The 22842-nt window shown below is 31.2% G+C and overlaps 1 protein-coding gene across 2 annotated transcripts in view; it reads left to right on the top strand.

Moving 5' to 3' along the window:
• LOC126880067 (sorting nexin-7-like) overlaps window positions 1-22842 on the top strand; it is a 60124-nt gene that overhangs the window by 14739 nt on the left and 22543 nt on the right. The gene's annotated exons all lie outside the window — the stretch shown is intronic.

The following is a 22842-nucleotide window of genomic DNA, read 5'->3' as shown; positions in this document are numbered from 1 at the left end:
AAGAAGAATGTATGTAACTTATTTAATTCAAAATTCGTTTTACTTTTGTCAGAAAAAAGGAAAACATGTTTATTTGACAAATAATAAATATTACTTTTTAGCCTAATAAAATAAAAAAAAGTCAAAATGTAAATTCGTACAGGTTGAAACAAATTTTATATCAAAGTTTAGGTGGGTACAAAAGATATTTTCAAGAAAGTATCCAAATCATATAAGGGGATCATTGTTTAAATAATTAAAAAGGGGTCATTTTTGCAAAAAAATTATTTTTCTAACTGCTGAGGTCATTCAATTACTAAATAATAATAATATCGTATGGCATTTTTGCCGGGGAGATCCTTTCGGATAGTTCCAGCGCCAATTACATCTTTAACCCTGTTTCAAGTAACTAGTGTCGATGTACACTAGCCCAGGGGGACCGACGGCTTAACGTACTCTCCGAGGCACGGTGAGACGGCTCGTGCCATTATTGGAAATGAAAATGGTTTGTCTTTGGCAGGGATCGAACCCACGTCTACTGGCGTATGAGGCCAGCGTTTATGCCGTTACCCACGGCCGCTCATTCAATTACTAATGAAGGTCAATAGGATTATTTTCTGTAAAGTTGAAGGGCAAATCTTTCACATAAGGCTTACTAAATTAAATTTGACCCCCTATTTATTTAAATAATTGTATATAAAACTTTAAAAACAGATTTGCAAAAAAATATTTTTAGCGTTTTAAATAAACACTATAAAATATCTTTTCTTACAGATGAAGTTGAGGTATATTACTAGTATTAAGCAAAAAAAAATTGGTCGAAAAATATTTAATATTTTTTGAGATATTGAATTTGTTTATTAAATGTTACTATATTTTCAATTGCAAAAACGCGGTTGTTACTAAAAAAATATTCACCTGAATAAGATCTCATTATTTTGACTTTTATCTATATTTTCGATAAATGTATTGATAAATTCAAATTTCAACGAAATTCCCCCTTAAAATGGCATTTAAAAATTATTCAAATTTGTTTATAATTTGTTTTTTTAATTACGTCGTAGGGACTAAGTATTTTGAAATGCCGTTTCGATAATTGGGTTTCTGGGAATTTTTTACTAATTAACAAAATTTTTTTGTCGTTTTTTCTTCTTCTTTTTTTTTTCTTGGAGTTATATTACTACTTGCCCTTTTTGGGTTAAATTTCATTAAGAATGTCGAATCTCTGAGTTGTAGATTCTAGACCTAAAAATATTAAGATTTAACTAAAATCTCTTAAATAAAATGTGGCTACTTACTGAGTTACAGGGTGTTTTATTTAAAAATTTAAAAATTATTGTTACCAAGTACTTTAAAACTATTTGACGTATCCTTATCATACTTGGCATAAAGTGTGGATATTATACACTCTACTAAATTGTGATTAATAAACGTTTCTAGCTAGTGCCAGAGGCGTACGACAGGGAATAGTGAATGATTAACCCTTCCCAAATTCTACGCCACTGACTGAATTACTATTTTAGCGAAATTTTTCGATTCTCCAATACTTTGTATGTAATTAACTTTATTGGTATCGATAAAGTCATCAGTTTGCGAGATATTGGAAGTTTAAAATGAATGAATGAATGAATCAAAATAACTATGCCCTTTCATTTAACGTCCAATATCTCGAAAACTAATGACTTAATCGTTGCCAGCAAAGAGTATATTATTTACATACAAAGTATTGGAGAATCAAAAAATTTCGCTAAAATAGTAATTCCCTCAGTGGCGTAGAATTTGGGAAGGGTTAACCATTAACTGTCCCCTGTCGTACGCCTCTGGTAGCAGCTAGAAACTTTTATTTTTCACAATTTAGTAGACTGTAGAGTACCCACACTTTCTGCCAAGTATGATAAGGATACGTCAAATAGTTTGAAAGGACTTGGTAAAAATAATTTTTAAATTTTTAAATAAAACACCCTGTAACTCAGTAAGTAGCTACATTTTATTTAAGTCATTTTAGACCAATCTTAATATTTTTACGTCTAGAATCTACAACTTAGAGATTCAACATTCTTAATGAAACTTAACCCTAAAAGTAGTAATATAACTCCAAGAAAAAAAAAGAAGAGGAAAAAAGACAAAAAAATTTGTTAATTAGTGAAAAATTCCCAGGAACTCAATTATCGAAACGGCATTTCAAAATATTTAATCCCCGCGACGTTATTAAAAAAATAAATTAAAAACAAATTTAAATAATTTTCAAATGCCATTTTAGGGGGAAGTTTAATTGAAATTTGAATGTATCAATACATTTATCGAAAATATACATAAAAATAAAAATAATAAGATTTAATACAGGTGAATATTCTTTTGGCAACAACCGCGTTTTTGCAATTGAAAATAGAGTAACATTTAATAAACAAATTCAATATCTCAAAAAATATTAAATATTTTTGGACCATTTTTTTTTATTAATACTGATATAGCGCAACTTCTTCTGTAAAATAGTATAATTTATAGATCCCCTTGTATGATTTGGATACTTTTTTGAAAATATCTTTTGTACCCACCTAAACTTTGATACAAAATTTGTTTCAACCTGTACGAATTTACATTTTGATTTACATGTAGCTATTTCGCTTAAATTCAATGTTATAGCTGCCACCCACCTGACTCTTGGAAGTTTAACATTACGCTTAAGAGAAAATCAATGTTTATTTTTTAAATAAAACATTTTTATGTTTTCTGGCACAAATAAAATGTATTTAGAATTAAACAAATTACATACATTCATCTTTTTGTACCAATTAATTTAATTAAAAAAAACATTTTTTGGACACCGTGTATAAATAATTATATTAATGTTTATACTATTGAATAGAAAAATACATACCCTTTCAAATGAGCTATTACATGACCCCTATTGTCATTAAAAAAATCATCGATTATGCCATCACGCCCAGATGGATGACGTCACCAGTATGACATGTATGCCAAAAAATCGTAATTTAAAAATAAAAATCGACCTGTTTCGGGATTTTTTCCTAAAGTCTCCGGTTTACGAAATAATGAATTTATGCGTTACTTTATGGACGCACTGTACTGGTTTTACCATCTGTTTTAGTTTTAAGGAAAAGGCAAGAAAGTTTTAGTTTTAAGAAAAAAGCGAAACAAGCAATTGGACTTCGTAAGTCCTATGTTTTCACCCAATGTGATCGGAAGTACACTTAAGTTAATATTCGAACTCCTCATGTAACTTTGCGTCGATTGATATACGATTTTACTAGTTTTGGGTAATTTTTGCAAAACTTCCGGTCATAACTTTTGAACCGGAAATAATATCAAAACCGGAACTAAATATTCGAGCTCGACTTTTCAATACACGATGATTGTATATCCCATGTACTATTTCTGTGGCTATAATGTGCCACTTCCGGTTATAGTCCGAGTAAAATATTTTGTGGAATAGCTTTAAGCCGGTGAAATATGATATTCTTCAAATAAAGATATTAGGTCAAACGTTTAAGAAGCGGCCCTTTGAACGCATCTGTGTTTTTACGCCCAGACCTCCCATATCTATTCACAAGTTTCGTGCAAAATATAGATAAGGTGGTGCAAAACGTTAGTTTTAGTTCGGTAGCAGTGTAGCACTGGAGTGTACGTATGTTAAGTGATATTTATGAGTGTTTTGTTTGCTGTAATTATTTTGAATATTGGTTTAGTATTTCGATTGGAGAGTGTAAATTGTTGATTATTGTAATTTAATTAATGTGAATAGTGATGTGGTACCCGTGGGATAATGTAAATATCGCGTACGATAACGCTGATATTGTAGAAATTGCCAGTGCTAGTGTGAATGTAATTATTAAAAAAAAAGTGCCCGTAAAGAAGATTCGAATGCATTTAAATGTTGAAACATAGCAAGTATGTTTGAATGTATACAAAAATCTACGTACGAAATTCGGCTTCGATGAAACACTATTGGCACAAGCCACCTTTGATTTAACAGAAATTCCACTTTCTACTGTATATAAAGTTAAAAATGAACCCTATCATCGCAAGAAACGATGTGACTACAAATTTTTAAGACCTTTAAATCCTTCACTTGAAAAACTATTGAAAACCACAATATACGACTGTTACAAAAGCAATGAAATACCTACAATAGAAATAATAAGAAAGAAATCGGAAACAACCGGTCGAAATATGAACTGCTGTGAGAACTCTTCAAAATTGGATAAAACAAATGGTTTTTAAATTCAAAAAAATAAATAAACGTCAAGCAATTATGGAAAGCCGAAGAATAGTCAACAGACGTAATATGTACCTAGAAGAAATTATTAAATATAGGCAAGAAAATAGGAGAATTTATTATTTAGATGAAACTTGGTATGATACCCACGATACAGTAAAGAAAGGATGGACAGATGGTTCAAGCATGTGCATACCAGAAATGCCTGCAAATAAAGGCTCGCGGCTAATTATTGTACATTGGGGAGGAAGTGAGGGATGGGTTCTGAATGCTTTAAAATTATGTGGGAAGAAAATGGAAGATTGTAACGTTGACTACCACAAGAATATGGAAGCTGACATTTTTGAAGATTGGTTTGAAAACTCGCTAATCCCAAACTTGAAGAAAAACAGCGTAATAGTGCTTGACAACGCTTCCTATCATTCCCGACAGCTTACTAAAATACCAAATACATCTTCAAAGAAAGCTGACCTGCAAAATTTTTTAATGGAAAATGATTTGTATTTCGAAGATTTTTACACAAAAAAAAACTTATTGAAGTTCTACACACGAAGCAATTTAGAAAATTATACGCCTAAAGAGTATTTCCGAAAAGCATGGACACACTATATTGAGACTTCCCTCCCTACTTTTGTGTTTTCAATCCTATTGAGTTAACTTGGGGACAATTAAAACCAAGTATAAGGCGTTCAAATACATTTCCTAAATTTGACAAAAAGGTAATTGAGATAATTAAAAAAGAAGTAGCCAATATGACCAAAGTAGACTGGCAGAATAGAATCGCTAAAGTGATCAAAGTGGAAGAATATTATAAGAAGATTGAGCACTTCCACATTAATGGTGGACATAAATTTATTATTGAATTGGGCGATGATAGTGACGAAGAAAATACGGAAGAAGGAGAAAATGAGTTAAGTGTATCAGTATTTTAATTGTTGTGTTGTGCAATTCATTTTCCAAGCATAAGTGTAGTAATGAAAAGACTGTTAAAAAAATATTTTTAGATTTTGTATTTTTAATAAATAAAAAAAGAGCGGGGACATGCTTGCATTTTGTGCTGAATTTTAAAAGTTTTGAACTGTATACCTAAAGTAATTTTTCTACCTAAAATCTAACTGTGTTTTTATAAAGTTCTTTTAGTATCAATAGTTCTTACAATAACAAGATTAATTATAAAAGCTATTCTACATCAGTTATTAATGCAAGCATGCGGTAAGAGTTTAAATGTAATTAAAAAATTGATAAAATTAATTTTAACACATACGATATTATGTCCTGCTTTAACGGTATTTACCTAAAGTATAAATAAATATTTTTAACTACATTTTTAATTACCAGAAAAAACCAGCTGCCGGCCTAATAGCTTAAAGAAGAACAACCTAAAGCTACAAATCTTACCTATTACACTATACAGATTGCTTGCACAATACACATTCTTTTATATCACCGGAAGTGATATGAAAACCGGAAGTATATATTTGTTTTCGTCTTGCTAAGGCGCGTAGAATAATATATTACTTGTACTCTTTCAGCGACTTTAAAACATCACTTCTGGTTGCAACTCTAAAACCGGAAGTACCAGGTCAAATTTCTCATCTTTAATACCATCTTTGAGTTTTAATTGGACCCCTCATCTGTCATTGTATCTGTTTTAATAATGGAGAAGTTATATTCGCGGACAGACGAACAGGCAGGCATGAAACCGGAAGGATATATCGTCTTGCTAAGGCGCGTCAAATAATATATTGCCGGTATTATTTTGGATTATTTGGACTTTAAAACAGTACTTCCTATTACAACTCTAAAACGGAAAGTTCAAGGCCAAATTTAATCTTTGGGTCACCTTTAATTCTATCCTTGGGTTATAAGCTTTTATTTGGCACTTTATTTGTCAGTCTACCTGGTATAATGACGGAGGAGCTGTGTTTACGGACGGACGAACGGACGTGGATAATTCAAAGTTTTCACATTTGTTCTAAATAGATGAAAACAACAAAGTTTTTTGACATATATGTGAATGTTTAGATAATTTAAGACACAACAAGTTAATTTTTAGATATATGTGAATTAAAATTACAGCTCTAATTTTATTCATGAACATTTTTAATAGGAGTCAATTTTTGTCTCGAGGTTTGTTTTCTTCTCTGTTTACAAATCCTTATTCTATGCTAGGGATATAATTTTGCATTTGACATGTTCTTGTTTTCATTTCTTTAATATATTGTAGTCATCATTTATTATTTTTATTATTTCCAATCTTTCCAATTTAATAAATTCTAATAACAACAAGAAATGAATCCTGCTACATTCTATAGATATACTTAGAGATAGGTTGCTTTCATTTATTGAAATAATTATCTTAATTGAAATCCTTAATGATTTTCATTTTAAACCAAATTAAATGTATTTGGTAATTAAATGTGGCAATGCTACAAACTTCAAATTTCAAATCTTCATATTGAAAAATAGGTGATCCCGGTTTTTGTATGATTCGGATCATCCATTTAAGAGATAATTAGCAATTTCCAGACTTTTGGTTCACTCTGTATAAATAATTATTATATGTATATCGAAGGCTTAAGTAATTTTTCAAAAGAGGGGGTTGTAATTATAAACTAATATCAACAACCTCTGTTGTTTCCTTTTACCTTGACTTGCTTGATTACTTTGAATATTTACAAGTGTAACATTGGCACTGAAAAAAAAAACTGTGTACCTGATTACATCAACTGATTAGCAAGGTTAAAGTAACAATGTTATAAATTATAAGTCATTCCTAAATGATCTATGTACACAACTAAACAATTGAGTTGTAAAATAATTAGGAAACTGTTTAGACTATCACTTTTCTTACTCCTTGATAACAATAGGATATATTAGATACAGGATGGTCAACTTAGCATTTCAGCTGAGGTGTATATTTTTAGCTCATTAAATGATAACGGTTTTTGAAGGACATTCCAAATAGCCTATCATGTTTTTTGTTAAGGCCATCGGTACATAATTCGCAAATATTTTACGGATATCCCTACTTTTTCTGTCTTTACACGGCAAATTACGTGTAGTAAAATTCACACTGGTATGGATATGTAAACATTACTAGAATGTCATTCTACTTGAAAATGTCATCATTAACTTAAAGAGATGGCTTTTGAATGTTCTTGGATAACTGTTATTTGTATAATTACAAATTATTAATTCAGTTAATAAATGTGATAATTTTTTCACTAACTATGTATTCAGTGATTGTAATAATTTATATGTACAACAAAAACTAATACTCAATCGAGAAAAGAGGAAAAGTGTTAAAGTGATTTTTTAATAATATATTGCTACTATGGAACGCTTACAATTTTGAACATCTTTAACAAAATACTTGGATCACAGAATATATTATCCTGATGTATTATCTGCTTGGATCTTCCACAAATAATACACAATAAATAACTTTTTATTAAGTTCACGTCTTAAATCAATTATTTTTATCAAAAATACACTATATAGGTATTAATATTATTTAATCAACAACTTAAAATATTCCCGATGCCATGTCAAATATTTAAAATTGTCACTGATTGTCACTGTCTGACTGACAATATGCTGACAATATTCTATTCGACTGAGTGCGTTGTAAGACAAAGATAGATTTGGAAAATATTACCACGGACATTGTGTTCATTTTCGAATCCTGAAAAAACCAATAAATATTTTTGAAAAATTTAATCGCAGAATGAAAGACTAAATTATTACCGAGGGCCGAAAGTCCCTTAGAATAAATAAAAAGTTTATTTTGAATGAGATATTTAAAATTAAAAATCACACTAAATTTTCTCTTAGTTTTTCACCCCTGTAACTTATTAAAATAAACATTATAGAAGTTCTCAGGGACTTTCGGCCCTCGCTAATAACATAATCTTTCATTCTGCGGTTAAATTTTTCAAAAATACTTATTTAGTTTTCTCAGGATTCGAAAAAAATGAATCCCCATTTGAATAGCATTGCAGCCGAAAATACGTACCCATCCTCTTAATAATACCTATAAAAACTTTTGAACAACTGGTAATACATATTTTGAAAACTAAATGAGAACAATAACCAAACCCAAATAAGCATGCCCTTTCGTACTTGGTACAGGTTAGATTTGTAGTATGATGAGTAGTATTTCCACTCTTACGTAACATTGGAAAATTCAGTAAATAGTAGATTAGGATTATATAATATAAAATAATAATAACAAAACAAAATCTAAAAGCCGGAGATGTAGAGATTTCTATACTTTGCAAAGCAAACGGACGATAAATGGATAGACGTGGGGAATCTACAATATGCATCCCACAACACGTCAATTTATCTAAGTAATAATCCAACGAATTGATTCCTAGAACTCAATTTGTGAGTAAACGAAGGTAAATACAGTTTAAGGAGATGGGTACGTATTTTCGGCTGCAATGCTATTCAAATGGGGATTCATTTTTTTCGAATCCTGAGAAAACTAATAAGTATTTTTGAAAAATTTAAACGCAGAATGAAAGATTACGTTATTAGTGAGGGCCGAAAGTCCATTAGAACTTCTGTAATGTTTATTTTAATAAGTTACATGGGTGAAAAACTAAGAGAAAATTTAGTGTGATTTTTAATTTCAAATATCTCATTCAAAATAAACTTTTTATTTATTCTAAGGGACTTTCGGCCCTCGGTAATAATTTAGTCTTTCATTCTGCGTTTAAATTTTTTAAAAGTATTTATTAGTTTTTTCAGGATTCGAAAAAAATGAACAAAATGTCTGTGGTAATATTTTCCAAATCTATCTTTGTCTTACAACGCACTCAGTTCGTTTTCAGTCGTCGATGTGACCAGTTGTGTTTTGTTTTGGTTGTCATCACGACCGACTTACTCAAATTTGTTTAAGTGTTTTTGTTATTGTTTTGGAGTGTTGTGTAACTAAACTCGTTGTGTTACCAGATTTGTTTTACTATTCTACATTTTTTTTTACTTTTTTTACATTCAACGACCCAATTAAATATTGTTTAACCTTGACCACCACGATCTACAATTGTGATATTTGCTTGATTGAATTTTCCGAAAACGACAAATATAAGATACGTTGCCATGGGGACTGTAGACAATATTTTTGTCTTAAGTGTTCTGGTCTCAATAAAACCACCTCAAAAACTCTACTAGATCCAAAAAATGCCCATTTAAAATATTTCTGTACATTATGTGATTCACCTAGCCTCAGATGTTTAAATGAAAAAGCAACAAATTTAACAAAAAATCAAATACCACAAGAGAACTTTGACGCCTTACTTCAAGTTACTAAAAAACTCACAGATACTTTGCCTGTACTTATAGAGACATATGATTTATTACCAAAAAATGACGGCAAATTAGACTATCTTGCAAAAAAAAATTGACGAGATTCATAAATTAAATAACTTGTTAAATCCTGAATATCTTTTAAAATCCATAAGGCAGATGGAACAAGATATTTTCAATATATCGTCAGTTTTTTTCGGCTGTTCAAATGACACGATTAAGGTACAAGTCCAAGATACAAATTCATCTGAGATAAAGTTGGGATTAGAGAGGCTCTCTTCACACATCAGTGAAATATCTAATCAAATGTGTAATCTTTCCAACAAACTACCTACTATACCAACGAAGAAAGAGGTATCGAAGAAAAACAGTATATGCCACTTCAAGTACCCAAACTGAAGACACCCAGCATTTCGAAACCAGTACAGTCAAAAAAACAAAAATTGCATGCCAACTCAGATACTGGCTCCTCATTCAAAATAGGTATTAAGTCTAAAACATATATTGACTTATTATTTAATAAAGAAATTTGGCCACCGGGTGTAAACGTTAAGTGGTCTACAGAATCCTTATACTCCGAACCAACGACTTCATCTGAGACAAATATAAATCGGAAGAACATCAGAAGCACGGTTAACTTGGAAAATCCAATTACCATTCCAAGTAACAACAAGAATGAAGTTGATACCACAAATATACTGACAGACAAGCAGGCCATTGCAATTTGCAAATCTAAAGATCCTTTCCGTTCTCATATTAATTTCATTAAGAAGGATACTTTAGAACCGTCGATAAATCTGGATCCTTTGACCCCACCAAGAGTTAGATTGACCAATAACTCGAATAGTCGATATCTTTCAGACAGATTAAGGGAACCGGATATCTTGAAGGCCATTAAACTTCATCTTGCTTTTCTACACGACCAACCTGCATCAGTATTTTATTATGGGTATACCAACACAAGTGTTAAACTGTTTCTGGCTTCCGAAGGACTTCCAACTAAGAGTGAAGATCTAAGAAAAATTCTTCTAGAATTCAACGATGCTAATGGAATTGGTGCAGATGAGGTAGACGCTGATCTTGCTGCTTTTAGGTCTTTTCTCACTTCGGAAAGAATTATTCACCTGCAAAAATCAAGGGAATGTCACCGAAATTATTATTCCACTAGCTCTGCAAGACGAAATTTTTAAATAATACGACGTGTTCTGAGGAACTAGAAACCTCGAATAATTTTAGTGATGACAACTTTAGTATGGTTCTGATTAATATTCGTTCTATAAGAAATAAAACTGACGAATTATTTTTGTTTCTAGAGGAATTAGGATTTCCCCAGATAGTTGCTGTTGCAGAACACTGGCTTGAAGTCAACGAGCCTTTTTTGTAGAGAAATATACCACAATTGCTAGGTATGATCGTCCAAACTCAGCTCATGGAGGCACCCTAATTCTTTCTGCGAACAATGATTTTTCTCTGATAACAAAATATGACTTTTTGTTGAATGAAGCCTTCTTTGAATTTTCCTTAGTTTTTAATAATCTTTACTTATTATTATTTGCATCTATAGATCACCTGACTCTTCCGTGGAACTATTTTTTCAGAACCTGCTAAATGTTAGATGACTTGACTCACAAAAGCAGAAAAATTCTATGCGGAGACTTCAACATAAATTATGCTGCTGCTTGTGCTACCCAAATGTTCTTGGTCAACATATTTGAATCATATGGTCTCTCAATGCACGTTAATTCTCCTACAAGGATTACAAAAACTACATCTACCATAATTGATTATATTGTCTCCGATTTCTCACCCCTTGATGTCTGCTCTACAGTTATTAATGCGGAACTATCGGATCATGAAGCAGTATATACGAAATTTAACATCTTCAGCAAACCCTCCTCGAAAACCCGACGTTTAGGTAGGATTTTTTCCGCTCGGAATTTTCATAAATTCCAAAATTTATGTTTAACTTCTGACTGGCATTTTCCTTCTACGGACGTGGACTATAATTTCAGTGATTTTTTGGAGAAGCTTTTCTGTATCTTCAATAAGGCATTTCCTTTAATTACGATTAAGCCAAAACGTCGCAAACCCTGGACTACCAAAGGTATCCGCATATCAGCAAAAAATATGCGTTCACTACTTTATATCAAGAAATTTACTACCAACGTCTCTGTCACTCAATATATCACCAATTACAGAGTCACATACCTAAAACTCATCAAATCAGCTAAAAAAGCCTACTATCAAAATCTTCTGGGAAGCTCCAAAAGTGTTGCAAAAGAAACTTGGTCCATAATAAACGATCTTCGAAATAAAACCCACGCAGCTCAAACATTTGCCCTTCCAAACCCTGAAAATCTAAACGAATACTTCATTAACGTGAGTAAAAATGTAACATCAACTATTCAGTCTCAACAAGATCCCATTTCCTATCTCCCTAATTCAGAAATTGTCTCGAATTCATTCTTTATAAGACCAATCTATAAATCTGAATTGATCCAAACGATCAATAGTATTAAAAGCAAATAATCTTGTAGTACTGATGGACTATCCATAAAAATCTTCTCAAATCTCACAGATAATGTGTTAGAACTCCTCGTATCACTAATTAATGATTCCTTTGAAAACGGTAAATTTCCAGAGTGCCTAAAGACAGCCATTATTATTCCTCTTCATAAAGGTGGCGAAAAATCTAATGCCTGCAACTATAGACCTATTGCCCTATTACCGGTACTCTCCAAAATTATTGAGAGGCTCATAAAAACCCGACTTATGTCCTTTCTCTTTTATAACAATATTTTATCACAAAATCAGTTCGGCTTCTTAACTAATAAATGTACAACTGATGCCATGTTTCTGTACTTCACGAGGTTTACCAAGCACTAAACAATAATCTTTATACTGCCACTGTTTTCTGTGACTATTCCAAAGCTTTTGATTGTGTAAATCACAACATTTTGATTAAAAAACTTAATTTCTATGGAATTCGAGGTATTTCTTTGAATTGGTCCAAATCTTACTTAGATAATAGGAAACAACTGGTTAGAGCAAATGATACTGACTCTAGTCTCAAAAACATTGTATGTGGAGTACCACAAGGTTCAGTATTGGGTCCTCTACTTTTCCTTATCTTTATAAATGACTTCACTAATTTAAAAATCGATGGAAAAATTTTTCTTTTTGCTGATGATACCAGTATCACTTGGAGCCACTCAACTATTGCAACTCTTCATGCAACTATAACTTCTGATCTTACGATAAAAACCTGGTCTGACTCTAATTTACTCTCCTTTAACGTGGATAAAACGGTAGCATTATCATATAAAGGTGCTCTTCAACCCCTGCTTGTGAATAGCAGCCAGATCTCTACCGTTGATTCTGTAAAATGTCTTGGTATTCTTTTAGACTGCAACCTCAAATGGTCCCTTCATATCGATTTGTTAAGTAAGAAACTCGCCTCAGCCTGCTATGCCATAAGATCTTTTTCGAAGGAACTCAATTTAGCATCTTCTAAAATAACATATTTTTCTTTATTCGAGTCTCATCTTCGATATGGTCTTCCTTTTTGGGGGTCTAGTACAGCTGCCCAATTTGATGTTAATTTCAAATTACAAAAAAGAGCAATAAGATATCTGTTTGGCCTCAGAAGAACAACCCATTGCAGAAGTTACTTTAAATATCACGAAATATTAACCCTTCCATCTTTGTATATTTTAGAAACTGTTTGCTTAATTCGTAAACACATGCATGTCTTTCCAGCAAGGCCTCATCATGACTACTCCACCAGAAATTCAACTTTTGATGTCTATTTACCGATCCCGTCTTCTGAGTTAGTAAAGAAATCTATACTATATTCCGCAAAAGAACTATACAACCATCTCCCTTTACAACTCAAATCTGCAACATCCTTTCTCAAGTTCCGTAAAATGACAAAAGCTCATTTATCTAAAAGACCATATTATTCAGTAGAAGAGTTTCTTAATGACTAACTAAGAAATACAGTAATGTACAACTAACTAAAGTGTATTTATCTATATTTGGGTGTCACATACAGCAGCTTAAACTTATTAGTTCCTTTGTTTGTGTTTTATTATATTATGTTGTATGTTCAATTTTGCAATTTATAGTAATTTTGCAATATATTGGTTTTTGTTTTTTTACTTCACTTTTTTAACTTGTTTATATTTTTTATTGACGATTTATCTAATTTTATAAAATTGTATTTGTTATTGTTATGTATATCTTTTCGTGACTCTATGTTAAGCTTTGTTCATAAAATTGTATAATTTTCAGTGACAATAAAGCATATTTCTATTCTATTCTATTCTATTCTATTCAGTCGAATAGATAGTGTATTTGATAAATAATTGATTTAAGAGGTGAACTTAATAAAAAGTTATTTATTGTGTATTATTTGTGGAAGAGCCAAGCAGAGAATACATCAGGATAATATATTCTGTGATCCAAGTATTTTGTTGTTAAAGATGTTCAAAATTGTAAGTGTTCCATAGCAACAATATATTATTAAAAAATCACTTTAACACTTTTCCTCTTTTCTCGATTGAGTATTAGTATAGTTAGTGAAAAAATTATCACATTTATTAACTGAATTAATAATTTGCAATTATACAAATAACAGTTATCCAAGAACATTCAAAAGCCATCTCTTGTAAGTTAATGAGTTTTCAAGTAGAATGACATTCTGAAGCCCTGTGATGGATGACCGAAGTTAAGTTTAACGTTTGAGTTAAAGTTAAGATAACTCTCAGGAATAACGTGCCCATAACTGTATAGGTAAAATTTGGTGTGATGTATCGCTCGCAGTTATGAGATAGTTATATCATCAACGTTATATTAGAAAGAAGTTTTGAGGAACAAATTTTGAAGTAACAAAGAGAACCTGATGTACAAATAGTACAAGTTGGAGTGAGCGAGAGAGATTGTTCCGAACATAACCGTCGTCGGCTACCGCCGATGACCGAACAGCAAACAGCTGTTTGGGTTCCTTGGTGTTTGTAAGTTGCTTTCAAACGGTAGATAGAAACAGGGTTGCCAGATTGGTGTATTTTCCCAAAATTTTGGGTTAATTTGAAAGCGTCTATTGAAATTTTTCTAAGCAGAAATTTTAGTGGGATTTTTTGGGGGCGGAAAACTATGGATGATTTTAAGGGGTCATGGTAAGTTAAATTTGCGAATGTACATAGAACTGTATATTATACTCCCATATAATCGAAGACGATAGGAACTATGAATTATTTCCATGGCCCTCGTTGATATTGTAGTATGAATTTTGCTTTACTGTTCTTTTCATTTGACTAATAATTTATTAAAATACGGCAACAATTTAAATTTGGGGACTTTAAGGTATTTGAGCTTCAATTTCAGGGAATTTCAGTTTCTAAGTGGGGGATTTATAAAATATCATCTGGCAACTCTGTATAGAAAGCTCAGTAGGTACTTAAAATAAAATTTCAACTTATATCGCTCGATTTGATTTTTGTATAATTTTTAAAATTGTATTACCCTTCTATTCTTAATTATTAAATTACTAGCTTCTAAATTCACTTGATTTCTGTCTAAAAACAAGTCAAAAGATGAACCTAACCTTGCATAACTACAGAGTTATCTCATAACTTGAGGTTTAACGTCGCGTTATAAAGTGACCAGATAACTCAAGAACTGTCAAGAAATAACGCAAATAGTTAAGTTAAGTATGGTACATCACACCAATTCGATGGTTATAACATAACTACAGGATAACTTTACGTTAACCATAACTTCGGTCATCCATCACAGGGCTGATTGTTTACATATCCATACCAGTGAGAATTTTACTACACTAAAAGTAGGGATAGCCGTAAAATATTTGCGAATTATGTACCCATGGCCTTAAAATTTTCGTTTTAGAGACCACCACATTTCGTCCTCTTGGTCTCATCAGAATGGCCCTTTGGTGTCCTCTGAATAGAAACCAAATCTCTGCAAAATATTAAAAATAATTTGTACAAGACACAACAGCGACATCTATTAAAAGCAAAATGAAATCTCGTGTAAAGAAACGGTAAACAACCGGGGATCTAAAGATTTCTTACGTTGGAAAACAAATTCTGGTCGCAACCTAAATCCGAGCTTTCTACAATTTACAAAGTAAACGGACGATAGAATATCACGATATGTTAATTACGTACGGAGAATCTCACTATGACAATTAATAATAGGACTGTTAGAATTCTATTTTGAACGCTATACCGAACAACGACATTCCTAATACCCGAAGTTTTGTGAATGTGTCTCAAAGGTTATTAGAGACGGGTTGTGTGTGCCGTGTGCGGTACCTATAAAAACTAGCGATAGGACACCAAGAAACCATAGAATAAATGCAGAACAATCAGTGATAATCCAACAGCAGGTATCCGATATGTAGGTAGAATGGTTGGCATTTCTAAAAACATTGTTCGTAAGATAGTCCGTTCTTTAACGGTAAAATATTGCAAAACTTCTAAATTTTAAAGAACCGCTTGGATTGACATGAAATTTGGCATACACATAGCTAACAAGTCAAAGAAAAAAAGTGATATTGTGCCGATATGTGCTTTTGCCCCGGGGGTGCTTTTCACCCCCTCTCGGGGGTGAAAAAGTATTCGTCCAAAGTAAGTCCGGAAATTGATAAACTGACTAATTTTAAGTAACTTTTGTTCTATAGAGTTTGTTCACTAAGTCAATACTTTTCGAGTTATTTGCCAGTGAATATGTATATTTTTTCAACAAAATAACCACACTTTTAGACGGTTTTTTGCAAATAACTCAAAAAGTACGTATTTTGTCGAAAAAATATTCCTAGCTTAAATATAGCCTGTAAAAAATTTAAAAAAATGGTGTATACAGGGTGTAACAAAAATACAGGTCATAAATTAAATCACATATTCTGGGACCAAAAATAGTTCGATTGAACCTAACTTACCTTAGTTCAAATATACACAAAAAAAAAGTTACAGCCCTTTGAAGTTACACGATAAAAATCGATTTTTTGCGTTATATCGAGAACTATTAGAGATTTTTTAATGCAAATGGACACGTGGCATTCTTATGGTAGGAACATTTTAAGAATAAACTATAGTTAAATTTGTGCACCCCATAAAAAATTTATGGGGGTTTTGTTCCCTTAAACCCCCCCAAACTTTTTTGTACGTTCCAATAAAATTATTATTGTGGTACCCTTAGTTAAACACAATGTTTTTAAAACTTTTTTTCCTCTTAATATTTTTTCGATAAACCAGTTTTAATCGAGATGCGGCTTCTTTTTTAATATGTTTACATAAAAATTTTATGGAGGTTTTGTGCCTTAAACCCCCCAAATGTTTGTGTACGTTCCAATTAAACTATTATTGCGGTACTGTTAGTTAAACTGGATGTTTTTAAAACTTTTTTGCCCCCTAGTATTTTTCCGATGAGGCACCTTTTATCGGGATGTGGCTTCTTTTCTAATATGGTTCAAAATATATCTCAAACTGTAATTTATAAAAAAAAATTCATATTATTACCTTACCAGGTCTCTATAATCGTACGTAACAGTATACAAATATGTGGTGGATTTGACAAATATTCAAAATATCTCGATAAAAACTAGCTTTTCCAAAAAGTACTAAGAGGCAAAAAAGTTTTAAAAATATCCTGTTTAACTAATGGTTTAACAACAATAATTTAATTTGAACGTACAAAAAAGTTTGGGGGGGTTTAAGGGCACAAAACCCCATAAAATTTTTATGGGGTGCACAAATTTAACTATAATTTATTCTTAAAATGTTCCTGTCATAAGAATGCTACGTGTCCATTTTTATTAAAAAATCTCCAATAGTTTTCGATATACTGGAAAAAATCGATTTTTATCTTGTAACTTCAAAGGGCTGTAACTTTTTTTGTATGCTCATTTGGACTAAGGTAAGTTAGGTTCAATCGAACTGTTTTTCGTCCCAGAATATGTGATTTAATTTATGACCTGTATTTTTGTTACACCCTGTATATCACGTTTCTATACTTAGTAGAAGCATAGTTATAGCTAATTAAAAATAGGTTCATATTCGTCAAATTTGAAATGGAATACTTTAACTTGAAATAACCAAAAATGAAGCACATTTCTGGGAAAACTTATTACAACTTATTTAAAGTGTTTAAAAAAATCTTCATTTTTGTTTTATAAAAAAAATTTCTAGCATCAAAAGTAAACAAGTTACGCTCAAAATAACGTTAGTTCCTTTTTTTTTGGTAAAAAAATCGGGAAAATCACCCCCTAATTAGTATCTCAAATGAACTTAATCGTTACGACTTCACAAGTTTCTTGACTCGTGTATGTATTGTTTATATGATCTGTAAGTTTCATCGGTTCAAAGTCCTTATTTTTGAAAGGGCTCTAGTTAAAAGGGGTTGAACGAGTCACTCATCACGAATGTATGCAAATTTAGAAACACCAAATCTCAATCAATTTTTGTCTAACAGAAAAACAAAAAAATACATGATATTGAGAAAAGCAATGCTGACTTTTTTTGTTTTTCGAGATTTTTGGTATCTCTAACAATTTTTAAGTTATTTGGAAAAAAAGTATATTTTTCAAAATTCAAATTTTTAAAAACTTTACGTTAAAATCAATTTTTTTCCAAAATAAGCACTTTGAATCGATGAAACTTACAGATCATATAAACACAACATAAGTAAAATAATTTGTGGAGCGGTAACGATTAATTTCATTTAAGTTGCTAATTAGGGGGTGGTCTTCCCGATTTTTTTTGCCAAAACAAAAGCGACCAACTTTATTTTGAGCGTAACTTGCTTAAATTTAATGCTAGAAACTTTTTATAAAAACAGAAATAAATCTCTTTTTAAACACTTTAAAAAAGTTGTAATAGGTTTTCCCCAAAAAGTGCCTAATTTTTTGGATATTTCACTTCGAAGTATTCTATTTGAAATTTGGTGAATATGAATCTATTTTTCATTGGCTATAACTCTGGTTTTACGAGGTCCAGAGACCTAACGTGGACACCATTTTTTTTATCTTTTTACAGGCTATATTTTTGCTAAGAAAGTTTTTTTCGACAAAATACTTACTTTTTGAGTTATTTGCGAAAAACCGTCTAAAAATGTAGTTATTTTGTTGAAAAATGAACATATTCACTCGCAAATAACTCGAAAAGTGTTGACTTGGCGAAAAAGCTCTCTAGAACAAAAGTTACTTAAAATTAGTCAGTTTATCCATTTTCAGACTTATTTTAGACTTATATTTTTTCACCACCAAGAGGGGGTGAACGTCACCCCCAGGGCAAAAGCACACATCTGCACAATATCACTTTTTTCTTTGACATGTAAGCTATGCGTATGCCAAATTTCATGTCAATCCAAGCGGTTCTTTAAAATTTAGAGCAAAAACCGTGAAAGAATGACCCTAAGAAAGACATTTACGGCGATCACTTCGAGCATTTTTTGTAATCATAATTTCTCAAGTTAAAACAGTATACAAACCCAAATAATTTATTTGGGTTTGTATACTGTTGGATATTTAATAAAAACAAAACGTATTTCTGTATCTCTTTTATCAGTATCAATACAAAATTATGCCTAATCGATCGCTGTTTCATGATAGTTTTTAACGTAGTATAATAAGGAGCGCAACATTGCTGGCTGGAATGGCTTTTCTGTGGACAATAATCAAATGGATTAATGTGGATTTAGAAAAAAATATGACTTTTTTGGTGTAAGTGCTGTCATCAGCCCATACCTTTAAGGAACGCACTATTTTCCGGGACCCCCTGTATATTCGATTAACAAATCAGAATAAAGATAGACTTCGTCAAACAAAGATGTGTCGTTATTTTCCCTTAACTGCTTAACATTAAAAATATCCTAAACCTCCTTCCAAATACTACATTGTTTGTCCAGCATTATTACAGATTAATTTCCAACTAACCTTTTATATTGATTGTAAAGTGTATTAAAATGAATATAGGCCAGAAAATGAAGCTAAAAAAATGGCAAAACCTCGCAATTTTTTCGTCCAAATTTAGAATTAGGCTCATTTTACCCACTAGTTCATTATCTATATTGAGCCGTTGTACGCTTTTGGTTTTTTAAGAGTGAAAACTACCCCTAATTGTAAAAAATTATAAAATAACATTTTAAACTTTAATATGGTCAACATTTGGTTTTTATTAGGTAAATAATAATTGTTTTATGCTTTAGGATATAATATCATAATACTTCAGCCCTTAAAACCACCCTTGTTGGAGTTATATATGAAAAATGTATTTATCCTAAAATAAGGATTTCGGCTTGCATTGATTTGCATAAAAATTTGGGATTAGGATCATCTCACCCTGTACTTCATATTCTATATCATGCTCAAGGGCGTTGATTATTTTTAGGGGTGTAAACTACCCCTTATTATCAAAAATTATATAAAAACATTGTGAACCTTAATATGGATAAATTGTTTTTTTTGATTGGCTCAATAATGATTGTTTTACGCTTTAGGATATAATATCATAATATTTCAACCCTTAAAAACAACTCTTAATACATTGCAATTTTTTAAAGTAATTTAATAGATCTATACACTCACACACGCAGACACATGAGCAGATGTTTCTTCTTTTCTGTCTTTCGATTTGAATGGAGAAAGTGGAACATATAACGTATTACTGCCGAAAAACTGGTTCTGTGGTATTATATACATTGAAAATTGTACTCCCAAGCAGACTATTCGAATTTTTCGAAAAAAAAATTTGTTTTATAAACATAGTTCCTTCATTTTTGTTGAAAAAAGGTTTTTCAAAAACAATTTTGTAGGGTTTTTGAAGAGCTATAAGACTGTGTAAATTAAATTCCGTAAGATCCCTTAGCTTTTAAGTGGGATGAGTTTAAAGGGCTCGAATAAGGGGTGTTTGCTCGTAAATAGAGGTTTAAACAGCTATACCTCGCTAAATATTCACTATAAAGAGAATCTATGCACAAGAAAATTTTGGTTATTAAAAAAGCTACAATTTCGTACTCTATCATTTTTTTGGTATTTCTAGTATTTTCGGAGATATTTTGAAGAAAATGGTGAAAAATACGAAATTGCAAAAAATCAATTTATCTTTAAACTCCAATTTTTCTAAAATCACCTCTTTTAAATAGGTCAACCTTCTTGCGTTTATTGATAATACATACATAAAAAAAATACAGAAGGGTGAAGATCAATAATTTTAATTAGGAGGGTAGTTAGAGGGTTGTTTTTTCTGATTTTTTCGTAGAAAAAAGTAGGTACCGATCTTATTTTGATCATAAGTCGCTCAATTTTTATGCTAGACATTTTTTTCTTTTTATTTTGAAAGGCCTAATTATATGCTTGAAAAAAGGTTCTGTAAGTTTTTCTCAAAAAATGCAAAGTTTTCCCGTTATTTGGCTTTGAATATTTCATGTTATGCATTTGACGAAAAAAGCTAACTTTTAACATGCCGTTTCTCGGTTTCTATTGGTCGTAGAAAAATTAACTATTTAGATGGGAAATAAGCCACCATTAAATTGAAAAAATAATTTTATTAACGTTTCGATTTATAAAATAAAAAATAAAATTATTTTTTCAATTTAATTGTGGCTTATTTCCCATCTAAATAGTTAATCATAAAAATGCCACAAGGAAATAGCTTCAGTAGAAAAATTATAAAAATTTGATTCTGTTTGTGTTTCTAAGAGATACCATTTTAATAACTACAGTTTTTTGATTAAATGCATATTTTTCGAGTTATTCTCAAAATCCCTCTACAAAAGTGGATTTTTTCGTCGAAAAACTGCTACTTTTAACCGCGAATAACACGAAAAATGTTAGTTTTACGAAGAAAACGTAAAGAATGATTTTTCTTAGAATTACTTTTTCCATCGATTTCCATGGTTAAAATGTAATGAAAAATTCCCACCCCCGAGATAGGGTGGCAACCACCCCCAAGGTTTTAGCGTACAGCGGCATGATATAGAAAATGATCCCCAGGCAACCAAATAACGTTTACAAAACGTTGAAAAGACGTCATAATTATCACCAAACCACGTCAGTTTGTCACGTTTTTTTGACGTCGAAAGTCACGTAAATATGTCCCACCATAACTGACGTCATTTTCATCACGTTTTAAATAGAAGATATAAAATACGTAGTTTTTATGTCTTTTTCAAATTATTTTTCATTTTATGGTTTTAAAAATACACAATAATAATTATTCGTATGGGTATTGTTGGTATTGCAATTTTTCATTTAACTGTTTTAAATTTGGCTTATAGGCTAAGGTATACCTACTTACTGTGTCAAAACTGAAACAACATATAAACTAATAAATAATTTATTAACAAATTAATTTAATTAAACTCGACAACACATAATTAGTTCATTACCAGAAAATATTCATCAAAACAAAACACATAATCACAAACCGTTTTCAAGAAGAACTATCACCAGAACTATTGCATTAAACTAACTCACAACTCACTTGAGAAAAACGAATAAAAATCTCTTGATTAACACATTTCTTCAACTAAATATCTAAATGAAAAGTCCTTTTTTCTACGAGCGTGCAAAAATGTCTACTTTCGCGCACGCATTTTAGTTTAGAAAGTTTCACTTTTCCGCACGCGTGTTACTTTTCCGCACGCGTTTTTTACTTTTCCGCACGCGTGTTAATTTAGATATGTTAATATGGCCTTAAAGTAATTATAATCCATGCAATAAACTAATATTTAGATATTATTTACTAATTTGTTTCAAATATATTCTATTGTGTTCCTGTTTTAATGAAATTATCTCGACAATTCGATGAAATAAAATTATTTTGACATAATATTCTAAAGTCAAATCGGTAGACAATAACAGTCGTTTTGAATCATCGTCATGGAAACCAAGATCGTCGTCATGCTAACTAATTATATTGAAAGTTTGGTTTTGACAACCTTGTCAAAGAATTAATTTGTGTATGTATTTTCATATCAATTAAATTAATTGATTAAGATTTGGTAATTTTTTAAAGACTCTTAGAAAAAATATTGTTCCTAACTCTTGCAGAAAGTCTCTTTTCCGCACTCGACTGCTTGCCGAACTCCCGCTTCGCGTCGTTCGGCAAACTGCAGTCGCGTGCGGAAAAGAATGACTTTCTGCACTTGTTAGGAAAATAACTATTTTACGACACAAAGCACGTAAACAATAAATGAAAAATTTCTTATGACAATACATTATAAGCATCAACCCGTTAAGCTCCTCCCATTTTTGTGACGTCAGACTTGAGCTGTCTGAAATACTCTGA

This window comes from Diabrotica virgifera, chromosome 2 (genome assembly GCF_917563875.1).
Source record: "Diabrotica virgifera virgifera chromosome 2, PGI_DIABVI_V3a".
Lineage (NCBI taxonomy): Eukaryota > Metazoa > Arthropoda > Insecta > Coleoptera > Chrysomelidae > Diabrotica > Diabrotica virgifera.
The sequence above is the reverse complement of the archived record's forward strand: the minus strand, read 5'-3'. Positions and strand labels throughout refer to the sequence as shown.